Genomic DNA, 24845 nt, shown 5'->3' with positions numbered 1-24845 from the left:
GCTAAGGATCTTTAAGATTTTGTGTATCTTGAGGTTTATTTTATGAGATTTTCCACCTCCCTCTTCTTACTGATAGTGCAGCAGAGAACAACATGATTGTGACAGACAGGATTGAGGATCCAGAGGGTTCTCATTGGCTTTGTCCTTGGACTAATCTGGTTTGTGGAAATGTCTGAATTGTGACAGAGGGACATAATGAAAAAAAAAAAAACATGATTGTAACGTAACAGAAACCTGTCAGAAGTGGGATTCGAACCCACGCCTCAAGTAGAGACTGCAACCTGAACGCAGCGCCTTGGACCGCTCGGCCATCCTGACAAGCACAAATGTGGAAAATTCACACTTTCTAAAAACAAACACATTTTTTGTTTGGCCCCAAAAAAATGCAAATTGTGAACTGAAAATGTATTAACGCCTTTGAGTTTGCCTTGCAATGCTGTAGCTTTAACTTTGTAGGTTGCTGAAATAGCTCAGTTGGGAGAGCGTTAGATTGAAGATCTAAAGGTCCCTGGTCCGATCCCGGGTTTCAGCATGCTGCTTTTAAGTATGAGTGATTTGAGATAAAGTTCTTTCTCCATATGCATTTAGCAAGATTTTCATTCTTTGTGAAGTGCAGATATACCTGAAAAAAACAGTTTTAAGTATCTCTTTTCAGAACAGTCACTAATGCGAGAAGAAAATGAAAGTAGTTATACTGAAAAATTAAGTTGAAGTCGAAGTAGTATGGAGGAAATCGGAGAAAAAATCTGAGAAATATCAACATAAAGTGCTAAGGATCTTTAAGATTTTGTGTATCTTGAGGTTTATTTTATGAGATTTTTCACCTCCCTCTTCTTACTGATAGTGCAGCAGAGAACAACATGATTGTGACAGACAGGATTGAGGATCCAGAGGGTTCTCATTGGCTTTGTCCTTGGACTAATCTGGTTTGTGGAAATGTCTGAATTGTGACAGAGGGACATAGTGAAAATGAAAAAAAAACAAAACATGATTGTAATGTAACAGAAACCTGTCAGAAGTGGGATTCAAACCCACGCCTCAAGTAGAGACTGCGACCTGAACGCAGCGCCTTGGACCGCTCGGCCATCCTGACAAGCACAACTGTGGAAAATTCACACTTTCTAAAAACAAACACATTTTTTGTTTGGCCCCAAAAAAAGGCAAATTTTGAACTGAAAATTTATTAACGCCTTTGAGTTTGCCTTGCAATGCTGTAGCTTTAACTTCGTAGGTTGCTGAAATAGCTCAGTTGGGAGAGCGTTAGACTGAAGATCTAAAGGTCCCTGGTCCGATCCCGGGTTTCATCACGCTGTTTTTAAGTATGAGTGATTTGAGATAAAGTTCTTTCTCCATATGCATTTAGCAAGATTTTCATTCTTTGTGAAGTGCAGATATACCTGAAAAAAACAGTTTTAAGTATCTCTTTTCAGAACAGTCACTAATGCGAGAAGAAAATGAAAGTAGTTATACTGAAAAATTAAGTTGAAGTCGAAGTAGTATGGAGGAAATCAGAAAAAAAATCTGAGAAATATCAACATAAAGTGCTAAGGATTTTTCAGATTTTGTGTATCTTGAGGTTTATTTTATGAGATTTTTCACCTCCCTCTTCTTACTGATAGTGCAGCAGAGAACAACATGATTGTGACAGACAGGATTGAGGATCCAGAGGGTTCTCATTGGCTTTGTCCTAGGACTAATCTGGTTTGTGGAAATGTCTGAATTGTGACAGAGGGACATAGTGAAAATGAAAAAAAAAAACATGATTGTAATGTAACAGAAACCTGTCCGAAGTGGGATTCGAACCCACGCCTCAAGTAGAGACTGCGACCTGAACGCAGCGCCTTGGACCGCTCGGCCATCCTGACAAGCACAACTGTGGAAAATTCACACTTTCTAAAAACAAACACATTTTTTGTTTGGCCCCAAAAAAATGCAAATTTTGAACTAAAAATTTATTAACGCCTTTGAGTTTGCCTTGCAATGCTGTAGCTTTAACTTTGTAGGTTGCTGAAATAGCTCAGTTGGGAGAGCGTTAGACTGAAGATCTAAAGGTCCCTGGTCCGATCCCGGGTTTCAGAGCGCTGTTTTTAAGTATGAGTGATTTGAGATAAAGTTCTTTCTCCATATGCATTTAGCAAGATTTTCATTCTTTGTGAAGTGCAGATATACCTGAAAAAAACAGTTTTAAGTATCTCTTTTCAGAACAGTCACTAATGCGAGAAGAAAATGAAAGTAGTTATACTGAAAAATTAAGTTGAAGTCGAAGTAGTATGGAGGAAATCGGAGAAAAAATCTGAGAAATATCAACATAAAGTGCTAAGGATCTTTAAGATTTTGTGTATCTTGAGGTTTATTTTATGAGATTTTCCACCTCCCTCTTCTTACTGATAGTGCAGCAGAGAACAACATGATTGTGACAGACAGGATTGAGGATCCAGAGGGTTCTCATTGGCTTTGTCCTAGGACTAATCTGGTTTGTGGAAATGTCTGAATTGTGACAGAGGGACATAGTGAAAATGAAAAAAAAACAAAACATGATTGTAATGTAACAGAAACCTGTCAGAAGTGGGATTCGAACCCACGCCTCAAGTAGAGACTGCGACCTGAACGCAGCGCCTTGGACCGCTCGGCCACCCTGACAAGCACAACTGTGGAAAATTCACACTTTCTAAAAACAAACACATTTTTTGTTTGGCCCCAAAAAAATGCAAATTTTGAACTGAAAATGTATTAACGCCTTTGAGTTTGCCTTGCAATGCTGTAGCTTTAACTTTGTAGGTTGCTGAAATAGCTCAGTTGGGAGAGCGTTAGACTGAAGATCTAAAGGTCCCTGGTCCGATCCCGGGTTTCAGCACGCTGTTTTTAAGTATGAGTGATTTGAGATAAAGTTCTTTCTCCATATGCATTTAGCAAGATTTTCATTCTTTGTGACGTGCAGATATACCTGAAAAAAACAGTTTTAAGTATCTCTTTTCAGAACAGTCACTAATGCGAGATGAAAATGAAAGTAGTTATACTGAAAAATTAAGTTGAAGTCGAAGTAGTATGGAGGAAATCGGAGAAAAAATCTGAGAAATATCAACATAAAGTGCTAAGGATCTTTAAGATTTTGTGTATCTTGAGGATTATTTTATGAGATTTTCCACCTCCCTCTTCTTACTGATAGTGCAGGAGAGAACAACATGATTGTGACAGACAGGATTGAGGATCCAGAGGGTTCTCATTGGCTTTGTCCTTGGACTAATCTGGTTTGTGGAAATGTCTGAATTGTGACAGAGGGACATAGTGAAAATGAAAAAAAAACAAAACATGATTGTAATGTAACAGAAACCTGTCAGAAGTGGGATTCGAACCCACGCCTCAAGTAGAGACTGCGACCTGAACGCAGCGCCTTGGACCGCTCGGCCATCCTGACAAGCACAACTGTGGAAAATTCACACTTTCTAAAAACAAACACATTTTTTGTTTGGCCCCAAAAAAAGGCAAATTTTGAACTGAAAATGTATTAACGCCTTTGAGTTTGCCTTGCAATGCTGTAGCTTTAATTTTGTAGGTTGCTGAAATAGCTCAGTTGGGAGAGCGTTAGACTGAAGATCTAAAGGTCCCTGGTCCGATCCCGGGTTTCAGCACGCTGTTTTTAAGTATGAGTGATTTGAGATAAAGTTCTTTCTCCATATGCATTTAGCAAGATTTTCATTCTTTGTGAAGTGCAGATATACGTGAAAAAAACAGTTTTAAGTATCTCTTTTCAGAACAGTCACTAATGCGAGAAGAAAATGAAAGTAGTTATACTGAAAAATTAAGTTGAAGTCGAAGTAGTATGGAGGAAATCGGAAAAAAAATCTGAGAAATATCAACATAAAGTGCTAAGGATCTTTAAGATTTTGTGTATCTTGAGGTTTATTTTATGAGATTTTCCACCTCCCTCTTCTTACTGATAGTGCAGCAGAGAACAACATGATTGTGACAGACAGGATTGAGGATCCATAGGGTTCTCATTGGCTTTGTCCTTGGACTAATCTGGTTTGTGGAAATGTCTGAATTGTGACAGAGGGACATAGTGAAAATGAAAAAAAAGAAAACATGATTGTAATGTAACAGAAACCTGTCAGAAGTGGGATTCGAACCCACGCCTCAAGTAGAGACTGCGACCTGAACGCAGCGCCTTGGACCGCTCGGCCATCCTGACAAGCACAACTGTGGAAAATTCACACTTTCTAAAAACAAACACATTTTTTGTTTGGCCCCAAAAAAAGGCAAATTTTGAACTGAAAATTTATTAACGCCTTTGAGTTTGCCTTGCAATGCTGTAGCTTTAACTTTGTAGGTTGCTGAAACAGCTAAGTTGGGAGAGCGTTAGACTGAAGATCTGAAGGTCCCTGGTCCGATCCCGGGTTTCAGCACGCTGTTTTTAAGTATGAGTGATTTGAGATAAAGTTCTTTCTCCATATGCATTTAGCAAGATTTTCATTCTTTGTGAAGTGCAGATATACCTGAAAAAAACAGTTTTAAGTATCTCTTTTCAGAACAGTTACTAATGCGAGAAGAAAATGAAAGTAGTTATACTGAAAAATTAAGTTGAAGTCGAAGTAGTATGGAGGAAATCAGAAAAAAAATCTGAGAAATATCAACATAAAGTGCTAAGGATCTTTAAGATTTTGTGTATCTTGAGGTTTATTTTATGAGATTTTTCACCTCCCTCTTCTTACTGATAGTGCAGCAGAGAACAACATGATTGTGACAGACAGGATTGAGGATCCAGAGGGTTCTCATTGGCTTTGTCCTTGGACTAATTTGGTTTGTGGAAATGTCTGAATTGTGACAGAGGGACATAGTGAAAATGAAAAAAATAAAAAAACATGATTGTAATGTAACAGAAACTTGTCAGAAGTGGGATTCGAACCCACGCCTCAAGTAGAGACTGCGACCTGAACGCAGCGCCTTGGACCGCTCGGCCATCCTGACAAGCACAACTGTGGAAAATTCACACTTTCTAAAAACAAACACATTTTTTGTTTGGCCCCAAAAAAATGCAAATTTTGAACTGAAAATGTATTAACGCCTTTGAGTTTGCCTTGCAATGCTGTAGCTTTAACTTTGTAGGTTGCTGAAATAGCTCAGTTGGGAGAGCGTTAGACTGAAGATCTAAAGGTCCCTGTTCCGATCCCGGGTTTCAGCACGCTGTTTTTAAGTATGAGTGATTTGAGATAAAGTTCTTTCTCCATATGCATTTAGCAAGATTTTCATTCTTTGTGAAGTGCAGATATACCTGAAAAAAACAGTTTTAAGTATCTCTTTTCAGAACAGTCACTAATACGAGAAGAAAATGAAAGTAGTTATACTGAAAAATTAAGTTGAAGTCGAAGTAGTATGGAGGAAATCGGAAAAAAAATCTGAGAAATATCAACATAAAGTGCTAAGGATCTTTAAGATTTTGTGTATCTTGAGGTTTATTTTATGAGATTTTCCACCTCCCTCTTCTTACTGATAGTGCAGCAGAGAACAACATGATTGTGACAGACAGGATTGAGGATCCAGAGGGTTCTCATTGGCTTTGTCCTTGGACTAATTTGGTTTGTGGAAATGTCTGAATTGTGACAGAGGGACATAGTGAAAATGAAAAAAATAAAAAAACATGATTGTAATGTAACAGAAACTTGTCAGAAGTGGGATTCGAACCCACGCCTCAAGTAGAGACTGCGACCTGAACGCAGCGCCTTGGACCGCTCGGCCATCCTGACAAGCACAACTGTGGAAAATTCACACTTTCTAAAAACAAACACATTTTTTGTTTGGCCCCAAAAAAATGCAAATTTTGAACTGAAAATGTATTAACGCCTTTGAGTTTGCCTTGCAATGCTGTAGCTTTAACTTTGTAGGTTGCTGAAAAAGCTCAGTTGGGAGAGCGTTAGACTGAAGATCTAAAGGTCCCTGTTCCGATCCCGGGTTTCAGCGCGCTGTTTTTAAGTATGAGTGATTTGAGATAAAGTTCTTTCTCCATATGCATTTAGCAAGATTTTCATTCTTTGTGAAGTGCAGATATACCTGAAAAAAACAGTTTTAAGTATCTCTTTTCAGAACAGTCACTAATGCGAGAAGAAAATGAAAGTAGTTATACTGAAAAATTAAGTTGAAGTCGAAGTAGTATGGAGGAAATCGGAAAAAAAATCTGAGAAATATCAACATAAAGTGCTAAGGATCTTTAAGATTTTGTGTATCTTGAGGTTTATTTTATGAGATTTTCCACCTCCCTCTTCTTACTGATAGTGCAGCAGAGAACAACATGATTGTGACAGACAGGATTGAGGATCCAGAGGGTTCTCATTGGCTTTGTCCTTCGACTAATCTGGTTTGTGGAAATGTCTGAATTGTGACAGAGGGACATAGTGAAAATGAAAAAAAAAAAAAACATAATTGTAATGTAACAGAAACTTGTCAGAAGTGGGATTTGAACCCACGCCTCATGTAGAGACTGCGACCTGAACGCAGCGCCTTGGACCGCTCGGCCATCCTGACAAGCACAACTGTGGAAAATTCACACTTTCTAAAAACAAACACATTTTTTGTTTGGCCCCAAAAAAATGCAAATTTTGAACTGAAAATTTATTAACGCCTTTGAGTTTGCCTTGCAATGCTGTAGCTTTACCTTTGTAGGTTGCTGAAATAGCTCAGTTGGGAGAGCGTTAGACTGAAGATCTAAAGGTCCCTGGTCCGATCCCGGGTTTCAGCACGCTGTTTTTAAGTATGAGTGATTTGAGATAAAGTTCTTTCTCCATATGCATTTAGCAAGATTTTCATTCTTTGTGAAGTGCAGATATACCTGAAAAAAACAGTTTTAAGTATCTCTTTTTTCCGAACAGTCACTAATGCGAGAAGAAAATGAAAGTAGTTATACTGAAAAATTAAGTTGAAGTCGAAGTAGTATGGAGGAAATCGGAGAAAAAATCTGAGAAATATCAACATAAAGTGCTAAGGATCTTTAAGATTTTGTGTATCTTGAGGTTTATTTTATGAGATTTTCCACCTCCCTCTTCTTACTGATAGTGCAGCAGAGAACAACATGATTGTGACAGACAGGATTGAGGATCCATAGGGTTCTCATTGGCTTTGTCCTTGGACTAATCTGGTTTGTGGAAATGTCTGAATTGTGACAGAGGGACATAGTGAAAATGAAAAAAAAAAAAAACATGATTGTAATGTAACAGAAACCTGTCAGAAGTGGGGTTCGAACCCACACCTCAAGTAGAGACTGCGACCTAAACGCAGCGCCTTGGACCGCTCGGCCATCCTGACAAGCACAACTGTGGAAAATTCACACTTTCTAAAAACAAACACATTTTTTGTTTGGCGCCAAAAAAGGGCAAATTTTGAACTGAAAATTTATTAACGCCTTTGAGTTTGCCTTGCAATGCTGTAGCTTTAACTTTGTAGGTTGCTGAAATAGCTCAGTTGGGAGAGCGTTAGACTGAAGATCTAAAGGTCCCTGGTCCGATCCCGGGTTTCAGCATGCTGTTTTTAAGTATGAGTGATTTGAGATAAAGTTCTTTCTCCATATGCATTTAGCAAGATTTTCATTCTTTGTGAAGTGCAGATATACCTGAAAAAAACAGTTTTAAGTATCTCTTTTCAGAAGAGTCACTAATGCGAGAAGAAAATGAAAGTAGTTATACTGAAAAATTAAGTTGAAGTCGAAGTAGTATGGAGGAAATCAGAAAAAAAATCTGAGAAATATCAACATAAAGTGCTAAGGATCTTTAAGATTTTGTGTATCTTGAGGTTTATTTTATGAGATTTTTCACCTCCCTCTTCTTACTGATAGTGCAGCAGAGAACAACATGATTGTGACAGATAGGATTGAGGATCCAGAGGGTTCTCATTGGCTTTGTCCTTGGACTAATCTGGTTTGTGGAAATGTCTGAATTGTGACAGAGGGACATAGTGAAAATGAAAAAAAAATGATTGTAATGTAACAGAAACCTGTCAGAAGTGGGATTAGACCCACGCCTCAAGTAGAGACTGCGACTTGAACGCAGCGCCTTGGACCGCTCGGCCATCCTGACAAGCACAACTGTGGAAAATTCACACTTTCTAAAAACAAACACATTTTTTGTTTGGCCCCAAAAAAATGCAAATTTTGAACTGAAAATGTATTAATGCCTTTGAGTTTGCCTTGCAATGCTGTAGCTTTATCTTTGTAGGTTGCTGAAATAGCTCAGTTGGGAGAGTGTTAGACTAAAGGTCCCTGGTCCGATCCCGGGTTTCAGCACGCTGTTTTTAAGTATGAGTGATTTGAGATAAAGTTCTGTCTCCATATGCATTTAGCAAGATTTTCATTCTTTGTGAAGTGCAGATATACCTGAAAAAAACAGTTTTAAGTATCTCTTTTCAGAACAGTCACTAATGCGAGAAGAAAATGAAAGTAGTTATACTGAAAAATTAAGTTGAAGTCGAAGTAGTATGGAGGAAATCGGAGAAATATCAACATAAAGTGCTAAGGATCTTTAAGATTTTGTGTATCTTGAGGTTTATTTTATGAGATTTTCCACCTCCCTCTTCTTATTGATAGTGCAGCAGAGAACAACATGATTGTGACAGACAGGATTGAGGATCCAGAGGGTTCTCATTGGCTTTGTCCTTGGACTAATCTGGTTTGTGGAAATGTCTGAATTGTGACAGAGGGACATAGTGAAAATGAAAAAAAAAAACATGATTGTAATGTAACAGAAACCTGTCAGAAGTGGGATTAGACCCACGCCTCAAGTAGAGACTGCGACTTGAACGCAGCGCCTTGGACCGCTCGGCCATCCTGACAAGCACAACTGTGGAAAATTCACACTTTCTAAAAACAAACACATTTTTTGTTTGGCCCCAAAAAAATGCAAATTTTGAACTGAAAATTTATTAACGCCTTTGAGTTTGCCTTGCAATGCTGTAGCTTTATCTTTGTAGGTTGCTGAAATAGCTCAGTTGGGAGAGCGTTAGACTGAAGATCTAAAGGTCCCTGGTCCGATCCCGGGTTTCAGCACGCTGTTTTTAAGTATGAGTGATTTGAGATAAAGTTCTTTCTCCATATGCATTTAGCAAGATTTTCATTCTTTGTGAAGTGCAGATATACCTGAAAAAAACAGTTTTAAGTATCTCTTTTCAGAACAGTCACTAATGCGAGAAGAAAATGAAAGTAGTTATACTGAAAAATTAAGTTGAAGTCGAAGTAGTATGGAGGAAATCGGAGAAAAAATCTGAGAAATATCAACATAAAGTGCTAAGGATCTTTAAGATTTTGTGTATCTTGAGGTTTATTTTATGAGATTTTCCACCTCCCTCTTCTTACTGATAGTGCAGCAGAGAACAACATGATTGTGACAGACAGGATTGAGGATCCATAGGGTTCTCATTGGCTTTGTCCTTGGACTAATCTGGTTTGTGGAAATGTCTGAATTGTGACAGAGGGACATAGTGAAAATGAAAAAAAACAAAACATGATTGTAATGTAACAGAAACCTGTCAGAAGTGGGGTTCGAACCCACACCTCAAGTAGAGACTGCGACCTGAACGCAGCGCCTTGGACCGCTCGGCCATCCTGACAAGCACAACTGTGGAAAATTCACACTTTCTAAAAACAAACACATTTTTTGTTTGGCGCCAAAAAAAGGCAAATTTTGAACTGAAAATTTATTAACGCCTTTGAGTTTGCCTTGCAATGCTGTAGCTTTAACTTTGTAGGTTGCTGAAATAGCTCAGTTGGGAGAGCGTTAGACTGAAGATCTAAAGGTCCCTGGTCCGATCCCGGGTTTCAGCATGCTGTTTTTAAGTATGAGTGATTTGAGATAAAGTTCTTTCTCCATATGCATTTAGCAAGATTTTCATTCTTTGTGAAGTGCAGATATACCTGAAAAAAACAGTTTTAAGTATCTCTTTTCAGAACAGTCACTAATGCGAGAAGAAAATGAAAGTAGTTATACTGAAAAATTAAGTTGAAGTCGAAGTAGTATGGAGGAAATCGGAGAAAAAATCGGAGAAATATCAACATAAAGTGCTAAGGATCTTTAAGATTTTGTGTATCTTGAGGTTTATTTTATGAGATTTTCCACCTCCCTCTTCTTATTGATAGTGCAGCAGAGAACAACATGATTGTGACAGACAGGATTGAGGATCCAGAGGGTTCTCATTGGCTTTGTCCTTGGACTAATCTGGTTTGTGGAAATGTCTGAATTGTGACAGAGGGACATAGTGAAAATGAAAAAAAACAAAACATGATTGTAATGTAACAGAAACCTGTCAGAAGTGGGATTCAAACCCACGCCTCAAGTAGAGACTGCGACCTGAACGCAGCGCCTTGGACCGCTCGGCCATCCTGACAAGCACAACTGTGGAAAATTCACACTTTCTAAAAACAAACACATTTTTTGTTTGGCCCCAAAAAAAGGCAAATTTTGAACTGAAAATTTATTAACGCCTTTGAGTTTGCCTTGCAATGCTGTAGCTTTAACTTTGTAGGTTGCTGAAATAGCTCAGTTGGGAGAGCGTTAGACTGAAGATGTAAAGGTCCCTGGTCCGATCCCGGGTTTTAGCACGCTGTTTTTAAGTATGAGTGATTTGAGATAAAGTTCTTTCTCCATATGCATTTAGCAAGATTTTCATTCTTTGTGAAGTGCAGATATACCTGAAAAAAACAGTTTTAAGTATCTCTTTTCAGAACAGTCACTAATGCGAGAAGAAAATGAAAGTAGTTATACTGAAAAATTAAGTTGAAGTCGAAGTAGTATGGAGGAAATCAGAAAAAAAATCTGAGAAATATCAACATAAAGTGCTAAGGATCTTTAAGATTTTGTGTATCTTGAGGTTTATTTTATGAGATTTTTCACCTCCCTCTTCTTACTGATAGTGCAGCAGAGAACAACATGATTGTGACAGACAGGATTGAGGATCCAGAGGGTTCTCATTGGCTTTGTCCTTGGACTAATCTGGTTTGTGGAAATGTCTGAATTGTGACAGAGGGACATAGTGAAAATGAAAAAAAAAACATGATTGTAATGTAACAGAAACCTGTCAGAAGTGGGATTAGACCCACGCCTCAAGTAGAGACTGCGACTTGAACGCAGCGCCTTGGACCGCTCGGCCATCCTGACAAGCACAACTGTGGAAAATTCACACTTTCTAAAAACAAACACATTTTTTGTTTGGCCCCAAAAAAATGCAAATTTTGAACTGAAAATGTATTAACGCCTTTGAGTTTGCCTTGCAATGCTGTAGCTTTATCTTTGTAGGTTGCTGAAATAGCTCAGTTGGGAGAGCGTTAGACTAAAGGTCCCTGGTCCGATCCCGGGTTTCAGCACGCTGTTTTTAAGTATGAGTGATTTGAGATAAAGTTCTTTCTCCATATGCATTTAGCAAGATTTTCAATCTTTGTGAAGTGCAGATATACCTGAAAAAAACAGTTTTAAGTATCTCTTTTCAGAACAGTCACTAATGCGAGAAGAAAATGAAAGTAGTTATACTGAAAAATTAAGTTGAAGTCGAAGTAGTATGGAGGAAATCGGAGAAAAAATCTGAGAAATATCAACATAAAGTGCTAAGGATCTTTAAGATTTTGTGTATCTTGAGGTTTATTTTATGAGATTTTCTACCTCCCTCTTCTTACTGATAGTGCAGCAGAGAACAACATGATTGTGACAGACAGGATTGAGGATCCAGAGGGTTCTCATTGGCTTTGTCCTTGGACTAATCTGGTTTGTGGAAATGTCTGAATTGTGACAGAGGGACATAGTGAAAATGAAAAAAAAACAAAACATGATTGTAATGTAACAGAAACCTGTCAGAAGTGGGATTCGAACCAACACCTCAAGTAGAGACTGCGACCTGAACGCAGCGCCTTGGACCGCTCGGCCATCCTGACAAGCACAACTGTGGAAAATTCACACTTTCTAAAAACAAACACATTTTTTGTTTGGCCCCAAAAAAAGGCAAATTTTGAACTGAAAATTTATTAACGCCTTTGAGTTTGCCTTGCAATGCTGTAGCTTTAACTTTGTAGGTTGCTGAAATAGCTCAGTTGGGAGAGCGTTAGACTGAAGATCTAAAGGTCCCTGGTCCGATCCCGGGTTTCCGCACACGGTTTTTAAATATGAGTGATTTGAGATAAAGTTCTTTCTCCATATGCATTTAGCAAGATTTTCATTCTTTGTGAAGTGCAGATATACCTGAAAAAAACAGTTTTAAGTATCTCTTTTCAGAACAGTCACTAATGCGAGAAGAAAATGAAAGTAGTTATACTGAAAAATTAAGTTGAAGTCGAAGTAGTATGGAGGAAATCGGAGAAAAAATCTGAGAAATATCAACATAAAGTGCTAAGGATCTTTAAGATTTTGTGTATCTTGAGGTTTATTTTATGAGATTTTCCACCTCCCTCTTCTTATTGATAGTGCAGCAGAGAACAACATGATTGTGACAGACAGGATTGAGGATCCATAGGGTTCTCATTGGCTTTGTCCTTGGACTAATCTGGTTTGTGGAAATGTCTGAATTGTGACAGAGGGACATAGTGAAAATGAAAAAAAAACAAAACATGATTGTAATGTAACAGAAACCTGTCAGAAGTGGGGGTCGAACCCACACCTCAAGTAGAGACTGCGACCTGAACGCAGCGCCTTGGACCGCTCGGCCATCCTGACAAGCACAACTGTGGAAAATTCACACTTTCTAAAAACAAACACATTTTTTGTTTGGCGCCAAAAAAAGGCAAATTTTGAACTGAAAATTTATTAACGCCTTTGAGTTTGCCTTGCAATGCTGTAGCTTTAACTTTGTAGGTTGCTGAAATAGCTCAGTTGGGAGAGCGTTAGACTGAAGATCTAAAGGTCCCTGGTCCGATCCCGGGTTTCAGCATGCTGTTTTTAAGTATGAGTGATTTGAGATAAAGTTCTTTCTCCATATGCATTTAGCAAGATTTTCATTCTTTGTGAAGTGCAGATATACCTGAAAAAAACAGTTTTAAGTATCTCTTTTCAGAACAGTCACTAATGCGAGAAGAAAATGAAAGTAGTTATACTGAAAAATTAAGTTGAAGTCGAAGTAGTATGGAGGAAATCGGAGAAAAAATCGGAGAAATATCAACATAAAGTGCTAAGGATCTTTAAGATTTTGTGTATCTTGAGGTTTATTTTATGAGATTTTCCACCTCCCTCTTCTTATTGATAGTGCAGCAGAGAACAACATGATTGTGACAGACAGGATTGAGGATCCAGAGGGTTCTCATTGGCTTTGTCCTTGGACTAATCTGGTTTGTGGAAATGTCTGAATTGTGACAGAGGGACATAGTGAAAATGAAAAAAACAAAACATGATTGTAATGTAACAGAAACCTGTCAGAAGTGGGATTCAAACCCACGCCTCAAGTAGAGACTGCGACCTGAACGCAGCGCCTTGGACCGCTCGGCCATCCTGACAAGCACAACTGTGGAAAATTCACACTTTCTAAAAACAAACACATTTTTTGTTTGGCCCCAAAAAAAGGCAAATTTTGAACTGAAAATGTATTAACGCCTTTGAGTTTGCCTTGCAATGCTGTAGCTTTATCTTTGTAGGTTGCTGAAATAGCTCAGTTGGGAGAGCGTTAGACTAAAGGTCCCTGGTCCGATCCCGGGTTTCAGCACGCTGTTTTTAAGTATGAGTGATTTGAGATAAAGTTCTTTCTCCATATGCATTTAGCAAGATTTTCAATCTTTATGAAGTGCAGATATACCTGAAAAAAACAGTTTTAAGTATCTCTTTTCAGAACAGTCACTAATGCGAGAAGAAAATGAAAGTAGTTATACTGAAAAATTAAGTTGAAGTCGAAGTAGTATGGAGGAAATCGGAGAAAAAATCTGAGAAATATCAACATAAAGTGCTAAGGATCTTTAAGATTTTGTGTATCTTGAGGTTTATTTTATGAGATTTTCTACCTCCCTCTTCTTACTGATAGTGCAGCAGAGAACAACATGATTGTGACAGACAGGATTGAAGATCCAGAGGGTTCTCATTGGCTTTGTCCTTGGACTAATCTGGTTTGTGGAAATGTCTGAATTGTGACAGAGGGACATAGTGAAAATGAAAAAAATACAAAACATGATTGTAATGTAACAGAAACCTGTCAGAAGTGGGATTCGAACCAACACCTCAAGTAGAGACTGCGACCTGAACGCAGCGCCCTGGACCGCTCAGCCATCCTGACAAGCACAACTGTGGAAAATTCACACTTTCTAAAAACAAACACATTTTTTGTTTGGCCCCAAAAAAAGGCAAATTTTGAACTGAAAATGTATTAACGCCTTTGAGTTTGCCTTGCAATGCTGTAGCTTTAACTTTGTAGGTTGCTGAAATAGCTCAGTTGGGAGAGCGTTAGACTGAAGATCTAAAGGTCCCTGGTCCGATCCCGGGTTTCAGCACGCTGTTTTTAAGTATGAGTGATTTGAGATAAAGTTCTTTCTCCATATGCATTTAGCAAGATTTTCATTCTTTGTGACGTGCAGATATACCTGAAAAAAACAGTTTTAAGTATCTCTTTTCAGAACAGTCACTAATGCGAGAAGAAAATGAAAGTAGTTATACTGAAAAATTAAGTTGAAGTCGAAGTAGTATGGAGGAAATCGGAGAAAAAATCGGAGAAATATCAACATAAAGTGCTAAGGATCTTTAAGATTTTGTGTATCTTGAGGTTTATTTTATGAGATTTTCCACCTCCCTCTTCTTACTGATAGTGCAGCAGAGAACAACATGATTGTGACAGACAGGATTGAGGATCCAGAGGGTTCTCATTGGCTTTGTCCTTGGACTAATCTGGTTTGTGGAAATGTCTGAATTGTGACAGAGGGACATAGTGAAAATGAAAAAAAAACAAAACATGATTGTAATGTAACAGAAACCTGTCAGAAGTGTGATTCGAACCCACACCTCAAGTAGAGACTGCGACCTGAACGCAGCGCCTTGGACCGCTCGGCCATCCTGACAAGCACAACTGTGGAAAATTCACACTTTCTAAAAACAAACACATTTTTTGTTTGGCCCCAAAAAAAGGCAAATTTTGAACTGAAAATGTATTAACGCCTTTGAGTTTGCCTTGCAATGCTGTAGCTTTAACTTTGTAGGTTGCTGAAATAGCTCAGTTGGGAGAGCGTTAGACTGAAGATCTAAAGGTCCCTGGTCCGATCCCGGGTTTCAGCACGCTGTTTTTAAGTATGAGTGATTTGAGATAAAGTTCTTTCTCCATATGCATTTAGCAAGATTTTCATTCTTTGTGACGTGCAGATATACCTGAAAAAAACAGTTTTAAGTATCTCTTTTCAGAACAGTCACTAATGCGAGAAGAAAATGAAAGTAGTTATACTGAAAAATTAAGTTGAAGTCGAAGTAGTATGGAGGAAATCGGAGAAAAAATCTGAGAAATATCAACATAAAGTGCTAAGGATCTTTAAGATTTTGTGTATCTTGAGGTTTATTTTATGAGATTTTCCACCTCCCTCTTCTTATTGATAGTGCAGCAGAGAACAACATGATTGTGACAGACAGGATTGAGGATCCAGAGGGTTCTCATTGGCTTTGTCCTTGGACTAATCTGGTTTGTGGAAATGTCTGAATTGTGACAGAGGGACATAGTGAAAATGAAAAAAAACAAAACATGATTGTAATGTAACAGAAACCTGTCAGAAGTGGGATTCAAACCCACGCCTCAAGTAGAGACTGCGACCTGAACGCAGCGCCTTGGACCGCTCGGCCATCCTGACAAGCACAACTGTGGAAAATTCACACTTTCTAAAAACAAACACATTTTTTGTTTGGCCCCAAAAAAAGGCAAATTTTGAACTGAAAATTTATTAACGCCTTTGAGTTTGCCTTGCAATGCTGTAGCTTTAACTTTGTAGGTTGCTGAAATAGCTCAGTTGGGAGAGCGATAGACTGAAGATGTAAAGGTCCCTGGTCCGATCCCGGGTTTTAGCACGCTGTTTTTAAGTATGAGTGATTTGAGATAAAGTTCTTTCTCCATATGCATTTAGCAAGATTTTCATTCTTTGTGAAGTGCAGATATACCTGAAAAAAACAGTTTTAAGTATCTCTTTTCAGAACAGTCACTAATGCGAGAAGAAAATGAAAGTAGTTATACTGAAAAATTAAGATGAAGTCGAAGTAGTATGGAGGAAATCAGAAAAAAAATCTGAGAAATATCAACATAAAGTGCTAAGGATCTTTAAGATTTTGTGTATCTTGAGGTTTATTTTATGAGATTTTTCACCTCCCTCTTCTTACTGATAGTGCAGCAGAGAACAACATGATTGTGACAGACAGGATTGAGGATCCAGAGGGTTCTCATTGGCTTTGTCCTTGGACTAATCTGGTTTGTGGAAATGTCTGAATTGTGACAGAGGGACATAGTGAAAATGAAAAAAAAAAACATGATTGTAATGTAACAGAAACCTGTCAGAAGTGGGATTAGACCCACGCCTCAAGTAGAGACTGCGACTTGAACGCAGCGCCTTGGACCGCTCGGCCATCCTGACAAGCACAACTGTGGAAAATTCACACTTTCTAAAAACAAACACATTTTTTGTTTGGCCCCAAAAAAAGGCAAATTTTGAACTGAAAATTTATTAACGCCTTTGAGTTTGCCTTGCAATGCTGTAGCTTTAACTTTGTAGGTTGCTGAAATAGCTCAGTTGGGGGAGCGTTAGACTGAAGATCTAAAGGTCCCTGGTCCGATCCCGGGTTTCCGCACGCTGTTTTTAAGTATGAGTGATTTGAGATAAAGTTCTTTCTCCATATGCATTTAGCAAGATTTTCATTCTTTGTGAAGTGCAGATATACCTGAAAAAAACAGTTTTAAGTATCTCTTTTCAGAACAGTCACTAATGCGAGAAGAAAATGAAAGTAGTTATACTGAAAAATTAAGTTGAAGTCGAAGTAGTATGGAGGAAATCGGAGAAAAAATCGGAGAAATATCAACATAAAGTGCTAAGGATCTTTAAGATTTTGTGTATCTTGAGGTTTATTTTATGAGATTTTCCACCTCCCTCTTCTTATTGATAGTGCAGCAGAGAACAACATGATTGTGACAGACAGGATTGAGGATCCAGAGGGTTCTCATTGGCTTTGTCCTTGGACTAATCTGGTTTGTGGAAATGTCTGAATTGTGACAGAGGGACATAGTGAAAATGAAAAAAAACAAAACATGATTGTAATGTAACAGAAACCTGTCAGAAGTGGGATTCAAACCCACGCCTCAAGTAGAGACCGCTCGGCCATCCTGACAAGCACAACTGTGTAAAATTCACACTTTCTAAAAACAAACACATTTTTTGTTTGGCCCCAAAAAAATGCAAATTTTGAACTGAAAATGTATTAACGCCTTTGAGTTTGCCTTGCAATGCTGTAGCTTTAACTTTGTAGGTTGCTGAAATAGCTCAGTTGGGAGAGCGTTAGACTGAAGATGTAAAGGTCCCTGGTCCGATCCCGGGTTTTAGCACGCTGTTTTTAAGTATGAGTGATTTGAGATAAAGTTCTTTCTCCATATGCATTTAGCAAGATTTTCAATCTTTGTGAAGTGCAGATATACCTGAAAAAAACAGTTTTAAGTATCTCTTTTCAGAACAGTCACTAATGCGAGAAGAAAATGAAAGTAGTTATACTGAAAAATTAAGTTGAAGTCGAAGTAGTATGGAGGAAATCTGAGAAAAAATCTGAGAAATATCAACATAAAGTGCTAAGGATCTTTAAGATTTTGTGTATCTTGAGGTTTATTTTATGAGATTTTCCACCTCCCTCTTCTTACTGATAGTGCAGCAGAGAACAACATGATTGTGACAGACAGGATTGAGGATCCAGAGGGTTCTCATTGGCTTTGTCCTTGGACTAATCTGGTTTGTGGAAATGTCTGAATTGTGACAGAGGGACATAGTGAAAATGAAAAAAAAACAAAACATGATTGTAATGTAACAGAAACCTGTCAGAAGTGGGATTCGAACCAACACCTCAAGTAGAGACTGCGACCTGAACGCAGCGCCTTGGACCGCTCGGCCATCCTGACAAGCACAACTGTGGAAAATTCACACTTTCTAAAAACAAACACATTTTTTGTTTGGCCCCAAAAAAAGGCAAATTTTGAACTGAAAATTTATTAACGCCTTTGAGTTTGCCTTGCAATGCTGTAGCTTTAACTTTGTAGGTTGCTGAAATAGCTCAGTTGGGAGAGCGTTAGACTGAAGATCTAAAGGTCCCTGGTCCGATCCCGGGTTTCCGCACGCTGTTTTTAAGTATGAGTGATTTGAGATAAAGTTCTTTCTCCATATGCATTTAGCAAGATTTTCATTCTTTGTGAAGTGCAGATATACCTGAAAAAAACAGTTTTAAGTATCTCTTTTCAGAACAGTCACTAATGCGAGAAGAAAATGAAAGTAGTTATACTGAAAAATTAAGTTGAAGTCGAAGTAGTATGGAGGAAATCGGAGAAAAAATCGGAGAAATATCAACATAAAGTGCTAAGGATCTTTAAGATTTTGTGTATCTTGAGGTTTATTTTATGAGATTTTCCACCTCCCTCTTCTTATTGATAGTGCAGCAGAGAACAACATGATTGTGACAGACAGGATTGAGGATCCAGAGGGTTCTCATTGGCTTTGTCCTTGGACTAATCTGGTTTGTGGAAATGTCTGAATTGTGACAGAGGGACATAGTGAAAATGAAAAAAAACAAAACATGATTGTAATGTAACAGAAACCTGTCAGAAGTGGGATTCAAACCCACGCCTCAAGTAGAGACTGCGACCTGAACGCAGCGCCTTGGACCGCTCGGCCATCCTGACAAGCACAACTGTGGAAAATTCACACTTTCTAAAAACAAACACATTTTTTGTTTGGCCCCAAAAAAAGGCAAATTTTGAACTGAAAATTTATTAACGCCTTTGAGTTTGCCTTGCAATGCTGTAGCTTTAACGTTGTAGGTTGCTGAAATAGCTCAGTTGGGAGAGCGTTAGACTGAAGATGTAAAGGTCCCTGGTCCGATCCCGGGTTTTAGCACGCTGTTTTTAAGTATGAGTGATTTGAGATAAAGTTCTTTCTCCATATGCATTTAGCAAGATTTTCATTCTTTGTGAAGTGCAGATATACCTGAAAAAAACAGTTTTAAGTATCTCTTTTCAGAACAGTCACTAATGCGAGAAGAAAATGAAAGTAGTTATACTGAAAAATTAAGTTGAAGTCGAAGTAGTATGGAGGAAATCAGAAAAAAAATCTGAGAAATATCAACATAAAGTGCTAAGGATCTTTAAGATTTTGTGTATCTTGAGGTTTATTTTATGAGATTTTTCACCTCCCTCTTCTTACTGATAGTGCAGCAGAGAACAACATGATTGTGACAGACAGGATTGAGGATCCAGAGGGTTCTCATTGGCTTTGTCCTTGGACTAATCTGGTTTGTGGAAATGTCTGAATTGTGACAGAGGGACATAGTGAAAATGAAAAAAAAAACATGATTGTAATGTAACAGAAACCTGTCAGAAGTGGGATTAGACCCACGCCTCAAGTAGAGACTGCGACTTGAACGCAGCGCCTTGGACCGCTCGGCCATCCTGACAAGCACAACTGTGGAAAATTCACACTTTCTAAAAACAAACACATTTTTTGTTTGGCCCCAAAAAAATGCAAATTTTGAACTGAAAATGTATTAACGCCTTTGAGTTTGCCTTGCAATGCTGTAGCTTTATCTTTGTAGGTTGCTGAAATAGCTCAGTTGGGAGAGCGTTAGACTATAGGTCCCTGGTCCGATCCCGGGTTTCAGCACGCTGTTTTTAAGTATGAGTGATTTGAGATAAAGTTCTTTCTCCATATGCATTTAGCAAGATTTTCAATCTTTGTGAAGTGCAGATATACCTGAAAAAAACAGTTTTAAGTATCTCTTTTCAGAACAGTCACTAATGCGAGAAGAAAATGAAAGTAGTTATACTGAAAAATTAAGTTGAAGTCGAAGTAGTATGGAGGAAATCGGAGAAAAAATCTGAGAAATATCAACATAAAGTGCTAAGGATCTTTAAGATTTTGTGTATCTTGAGGTTTATTTTATGAGATTTTCTACCTCCCTCTTCTTACTGATAGTGCAGCAGAGAACAACATGATTGTGACAGACAGGATTGAGGATCCAGAGGGTTCTCATTGGCTTTGTCCTTGGACTAATCTGGTTTGTGGAAATGTCTGAATTGTGACAGAGGGACATAGTGAAAATGAAAAAAAAACAAAACATGATTGTAATGTAACAGAAACCTGTCAGAAGTGGGATTCGAACCAACACCTCAAGTAGAGACTGCAACCTGAACGCAGCGCCTTGGACCGCTCGGCCATCCTGACAAGCACAACTGTGGAAAATTCACACTTTCTAAAAACAAACACATTTTTTGTTTGGCCCCAAAAAAAGGCAAATTTTGAACTGAAAATTTATTAACGCCTTTGAGTTTGCCTTGCAATGCTGTAGCTTTAACTTTGTAGGTTGCTGAAATAGCTCAGTTGGGAGAGCGTTAGACTGAAGATCTAAAGGTCCCTGGTCCGATCCCGGGTTTCCGCACACGGTTTTTAAGTATGAGTGATTTGAGATAAAGTTCTTTCTCCATATGCATTTAGCAAGATTTTCATTCTTTGTGAAGTGCAGATATACCTGAAAAAAACAGTTTTAAGTATCTCTTTTCAGAACAGTCACTAATGCGAGAAGAAAATGAAAGTAGTTATACTGAAAAATTAAGTTGAAGTCGAAGTAGTATGGAGGAAATCGGAGAAAAAATCGGAGAAATATCAACATAAAGTGCTAAGGATCTTTAAGATTTTGTGTATCTTGAGGTTTATTTTATGAGATTTTCCACCTCCCTCTTCTTATTGATAGTGCAGCAGAGAACAACATGATTGTGACAGACAGGATTGAGGATCCAGAGGGTTCTCATTGGCTTTGTCCTTGGGCTAATCTGGTTTGTGGAAATGTCTGAATTGTGACAGAGGGACATAGTGAAAATGAAAAAAAACAAAACATGATTGTAATGTAACAGAAACCTGTCAGAAGTGGGATTCAAACCCACGCCTCAAGTAGAGACCGCTCGGCCATCCTGACAAGCACAACTGTGTAAAATTCACACTTTCTAAAAACAAACACATTTTTTGTTTGGCCCCAAAAAAATGCAAATTTTGAACTGAAAATGTATTAACGCCTTTGAGTTTGCCTTGCAATGCTGTAGCTTTAACTTTGTAGGTTGCTGAAATAGCTCTGTTGGGAGAGCGTTAGACTGAAGATGTAAAGGTCCCTGGTCCGATCCCGGGTTTTAGCACGCTGTTTTTAAGTATGAGTGATTTGAGATAAAGTTCTTTCTCCATATGCATTTAGCAAGATTTTCATTCTTTGTGAAGTGCAGATATACCTGAAAAAAACAGTTTTAAGTATCTCTTTTCAGAACAGTCACTAATGCGAGAAGAAAATGAAAGTAGTTATACTGAAAAATTAAGTTGAAGTCGAAGTAGTATGGAGGAAATCAGAAACAAAATGTGAGAAATATCAACATAAAGTGCTAAGGATCTTTAAGATTTTGTGTATCTTGAGGTTTATTTTATGAGATTTTTCACCTTCCTCTTCTTACTGATAGTGCAGCAGAGAACAACATGATTGTGACAGACAGGATTGAGGATCCAGAGGGTTCTCATTGGCTTTGTCCTTGGACTAATCTGGTTTGTGGAAATGTCTGAATTGTGACAGAGGGACATAGTGAAAATGAAAAAAAAAACATGATTGTAATGTAACAGAAACCTGTCAGAAGTGGGATTAGACCCACGCCTCAAGTAGAGACTGCGACTTGAACGCAGCGCCTTGGACCGCTCGGCCATCCTGACAAGCACAACTGTGGAAAATTCACACTTTCTAAAAACAAACACATTTTTTGTTTGGCCCCAAAAAAATGCAAATTTTGAACTGAAAATTTATTAACGCCTTTGAGTTTGCCTTGCAATGCTGTAGCTTTATCTTTGTAGGTTGCTGAAATAGCTCAGTTGGGAGAGCGTTAGACTGAAGATCTAAAGGTCCCTGGTCCGATCCCGGGTTTCAGCATGCTGTTTTTAAGTATGAGTGATTTGAGATAAAGTTCTTTCTCCATATGCATTTAGCTAGATTTTCATTCTTTGTGAAGTGCAGATATACCTGAAAAAAACAGTTTTAAGTATCTCTTTTCAGAACAGTCACTAATGCGAGAAGAAAATGAAAGTAGTTATACTGAAAAATTAAGTTGAAGTCGAAGTAGTATGGAGGAAATCGGAGAAAAAATCTGAGAAATATCAACATAAAGTGCTAAGGATCTTTAAGATTTTGTGTATCTTGAGGTTTATTTTATGAGATTTTCCACCTCCCTCTTCTTACTGATAGTGCAGCAGAGAACAACATGATTGTGACAGACAGGATTGAGGATCCATAGGGTTCTCATTGGCTTTGTCCTTGGACTAATCTGGTTTGTGGAAATGTCTGAATTGTGACAGAGGGACATAGTGAAAATGAAAAAAAAACAAAACATGATTGTAATGTAACAGAAACCTGTCAGAAGTGGGGGTCGAACCCACACCTCAAGTAGAGACTGCGACCTGAACGCAGCGCCTTGGACCGCTCGGCCATCCTGACAAGCACAACTGTGGAAAATTCACACTTTCTAAAAACAAACACATTTTTTGTTTGGCGCCAAAAAAGGCAAATTTTGAACTGAAAATTTATTAACGCCTTTGAGTTTGCCTTGCAATGCTGTAGCTTTAACTTTGTAGGTTGCTGAAATAGCTCAGTTGGGAGAGCGTTAGACTGAAGATCTAAAGGTCCCTGGTCCGATCCCGGGTTTCAGCATGCTGTTTTTAAGTATGAGTGATTTGAGATAAAGTTCTTTCTCCATATGCATTTAGCAAGATTTTCATTCTTTGTGAAGTGCAGATATACCTGAAAAAAACAGTTTTAAGTATCTCTTTTCAGAACAGTCACTAATGCGAGAAGAAAATGAAAGTAGTTATACTGAAAAATTAAGTTGAAGTCGAAGTAGTATGGAGGAAATCGGAGAAAAAATCGGAGAAATATCAACATAAAGTGCTAAGGATCTTTAAGATTTTGTGTATCTTGAGGTTTATTTTATGAGATTTTCCACCTCCCTCTTCTTATTGATAGTGCAGCAGAGAACAACATGATTGTGACAGACAGGATTGAGGATCCAGAGGGTTCTCATTGGCTTTGTCCTTGGACTAATCTGGTTTGTGGAAATGTCTGAATTGTGACAGAGGGACATAGTGAAAATGAAAAAAACAAAACATGATTGTAATGTAACAGAAACCTGTCAGAAGTGGGATTCAAACCCACGCCTCAAGTAGAGACTGCGACCTGAACGCAGCGCCTTGGACCGCTCGGCCATCCTGACAAGCACAACTGTGGAAAATTCACACTTTCTAAAAACAAACACATTTTTTGTTTGGCCCCAAAAAAAGGCAAATTTTGAACTGAAAATGTATTAACGCCTTTGAGTTTGCCTTGCAATGCTGTAGCTTTATCTTTGTAGGTTGCTGAAATAGCTCAGTTGGGAGAGCGTTAGACTAAAGGTCCCTGGTCCGATCCCGGGTTTCAGCACGCTGTTTTTAAGTATGAGTGATTTGAGATAAAGTTCTTTCTCCATATGCATTTAGCAAGATTTTCAATCTTTGTGAAGTGCAGATATACCTGAAAAAAACAGTTTTAAGTATCTCTTTTCAGAACAGTCACTAATGCGAGAAGAAAATGAAAGTAGTTATACTGAAAAATTAAGTTGAAGTCGAAGTAGTATGGAGGAAATCGGAGAAAAAATCTGAGAAATATCAACATAAAGTGCTAAGGATCTTTAAGATTTTGTGTATCTTGAGGTTTATTTTATGAGATTTTCTACCTCCCTCTTCTTACTGATAGTGCAGCAGAGAACAACATGATTGTGACAGACAGGATTGAGGATCCAGAGGGTTCTCATTGGCTTTGTCCTTGGACTAATCTGGTTTGTGGAAATGTCTGAATTGTGACAGAGGGACATAGTGAAAATGAAAAAAATACAAAACATGATTGTAATGTAACAGAAACCTGTCAGAAGTGGGATTCGAACCAACACCTCAAGTAGAGACTGCGACCTGAACGCAGCGCCCTGGACCGCTCAGCCATCCTGACAAGCACAACTGTGGAAAATTCACACTTTCTAAAAACAAACACATTTTTTGTTTGGCCCCAAAAAAAGGCAAATTTTGAACTGAAAATTTATTAACGCCTTTGAGTTTGCCTTGCAATGCTGTAGCTTTAACTTTGTAGGTTGCTGAAATAGCTCAGTTGGGAGAGCGTTAGACTGAAGATCTAAAGGTCCCTGGTCCGATCCCGGGTTTCCGCACGCTGTTTTTAAGTATGAGTGATTTGAGATAAAGTTCTTTCTCCATATGCATTTAGCAAGATTTTCATTCTTTGTGAAGTGCAGATATACCTGAAAAAAACAGTTTTAAGTATCTCTTTTCAGAACAGTCACTAATGCGAGAAGAAAATGAAAGTAGTTATACTGAAAAATTAAGTTGAAGTCGAAGTAGTATGGAGGAAATCGGAGAAAAAATCGGAGAAATATCAACATAAAGTGCTAAGGATCTTTAAGATTTTGTGTATCTTGAGGTTTATTTTATGAGATTTTCCACCTCCCTCTTCTTATTTATAGTGCAGCAGAGAACAACATGATTGTGACAGACAGAATTGAGGATCCAGAGGGTTCTCATTGGCTTTGTCCTTGGACTAATCTGGTTTGTGGAAATGTCTGAATTGTGACAGAGGGACATAGTG

General features: G+C 38.2%; 16 non-coding genes across 16 annotated transcripts; 11 read left to right on the top strand and 5 right to left on the bottom strand.

Annotated features, from left to right (window-relative positions):
• Positions 1-2781: 2781 nt before the first annotated feature.
• Positions 2782-2854, top strand: TRNAF-GAA (transfer RNA phenylalanine (anticodon GAA)). The gene has a single exon. It is a non-coding gene; the product is annotated as a tRNA-Phe (tRNA).
• Positions 2855-3332: 478 nt separating this feature from the next.
• TRNAL-CAG (transfer RNA leucine (anticodon CAG)) lies at positions 3333-3415 on the bottom strand. The gene has a single exon. It is a non-coding gene; the product is annotated as a tRNA-Leu (tRNA).
• Positions 3416-3556: 141 nt separating this feature from the next.
• TRNAF-GAA (transfer RNA phenylalanine (anticodon GAA)) lies at positions 3557-3629 on the top strand. Its single transcript has one exon. It is a non-coding gene; the product is annotated as a tRNA-Phe (tRNA).
• A 477-nt stretch (positions 3630-4106) lies between these two features.
• Positions 4107-4189, bottom strand: TRNAL-CAG (transfer RNA leucine (anticodon CAG)). The gene has a single exon. It is a non-coding gene; the product is annotated as a tRNA-Leu (tRNA).
• A 693-nt stretch (positions 4190-4882) lies between these two features.
• On the bottom strand, positions 4883-4965 carry TRNAL-CAG (transfer RNA leucine (anticodon CAG)). Its single transcript has one exon. It is a non-coding gene; the product is annotated as a tRNA-Leu (tRNA).
• Positions 4966-5658: 693 nt separating this feature from the next.
• On the bottom strand, positions 5659-5741 carry TRNAL-CAG (transfer RNA leucine (anticodon CAG)). The gene has a single exon. It is a non-coding gene; the product is annotated as a tRNA-Leu (tRNA).
• Positions 5742-6433: 692 nt separating this feature from the next.
• Positions 6434-6516, bottom strand: TRNAL-CAG (transfer RNA leucine (anticodon CAG)). The gene has a single exon. It is a non-coding gene; the product is annotated as a tRNA-Leu (tRNA).
• Positions 6517-6657: 141 nt separating this feature from the next.
• On the top strand, positions 6658-6730 carry TRNAF-GAA (transfer RNA phenylalanine (anticodon GAA)). Its single transcript has one exon. It is a non-coding gene; the product is annotated as a tRNA-Phe (tRNA).
• A 704-nt stretch (positions 6731-7434) lies between these two features.
• TRNAF-GAA (transfer RNA phenylalanine (anticodon GAA)) lies at positions 7435-7507 on the top strand. The gene has a single exon. It is a non-coding gene; the product is annotated as a tRNA-Phe (tRNA).
• A 1445-nt stretch (positions 7508-8952) lies between these two features.
• Positions 8953-9025, top strand: TRNAF-GAA (transfer RNA phenylalanine (anticodon GAA)). Its single transcript has one exon. It is a non-coding gene; the product is annotated as a tRNA-Phe (tRNA).
• Positions 9026-9726: 701 nt separating this feature from the next.
• TRNAF-GAA (transfer RNA phenylalanine (anticodon GAA)) lies at positions 9727-9799 on the top strand. Its single transcript has one exon. It is a non-coding gene; the product is annotated as a tRNA-Phe (tRNA).
• A 3013-nt stretch (positions 9800-12812) lies between these two features.
• TRNAF-GAA (transfer RNA phenylalanine (anticodon GAA)) lies at positions 12813-12885 on the top strand. Its single transcript has one exon. It is a non-coding gene; the product is annotated as a tRNA-Phe (tRNA).
• Positions 12886-14352: 1467 nt separating this feature from the next.
• TRNAF-GAA (transfer RNA phenylalanine (anticodon GAA)) lies at positions 14353-14425 on the top strand. Its single transcript has one exon. It is a non-coding gene; the product is annotated as a tRNA-Phe (tRNA).
• A 702-nt stretch (positions 14426-15127) lies between these two features.
• TRNAF-GAA (transfer RNA phenylalanine (anticodon GAA)) lies at positions 15128-15200 on the top strand. The gene has a single exon. It is a non-coding gene; the product is annotated as a tRNA-Phe (tRNA).
• Positions 15201-22024: 6824 nt separating this feature from the next.
• Positions 22025-22097, top strand: TRNAF-GAA (transfer RNA phenylalanine (anticodon GAA)). Its single transcript has one exon. It is a non-coding gene; the product is annotated as a tRNA-Phe (tRNA).
• Positions 22098-22798: 701 nt separating this feature from the next.
• TRNAF-GAA (transfer RNA phenylalanine (anticodon GAA)) lies at positions 22799-22871 on the top strand. Its single transcript has one exon. It is a non-coding gene; the product is annotated as a tRNA-Phe (tRNA).
• Positions 22872-24845: the final 1974 nt, after the last annotated feature.

The sequence above is a fragment of the Anomaloglossus baeobatrachus genome, chromosome 1 (genome assembly GCF_048569485.1).
Source record: "Anomaloglossus baeobatrachus isolate aAnoBae1 chromosome 1, aAnoBae1.hap1, whole genome shotgun sequence".
Taxonomy (NCBI): domain Eukaryota; kingdom Metazoa; phylum Chordata; class Amphibia; order Anura; family Aromobatidae; genus Anomaloglossus; species Anomaloglossus baeobatrachus.
The sequence above is the reverse complement of the archived record's forward strand: the minus strand, read 5'-3'. Positions and strand labels throughout refer to the sequence as shown.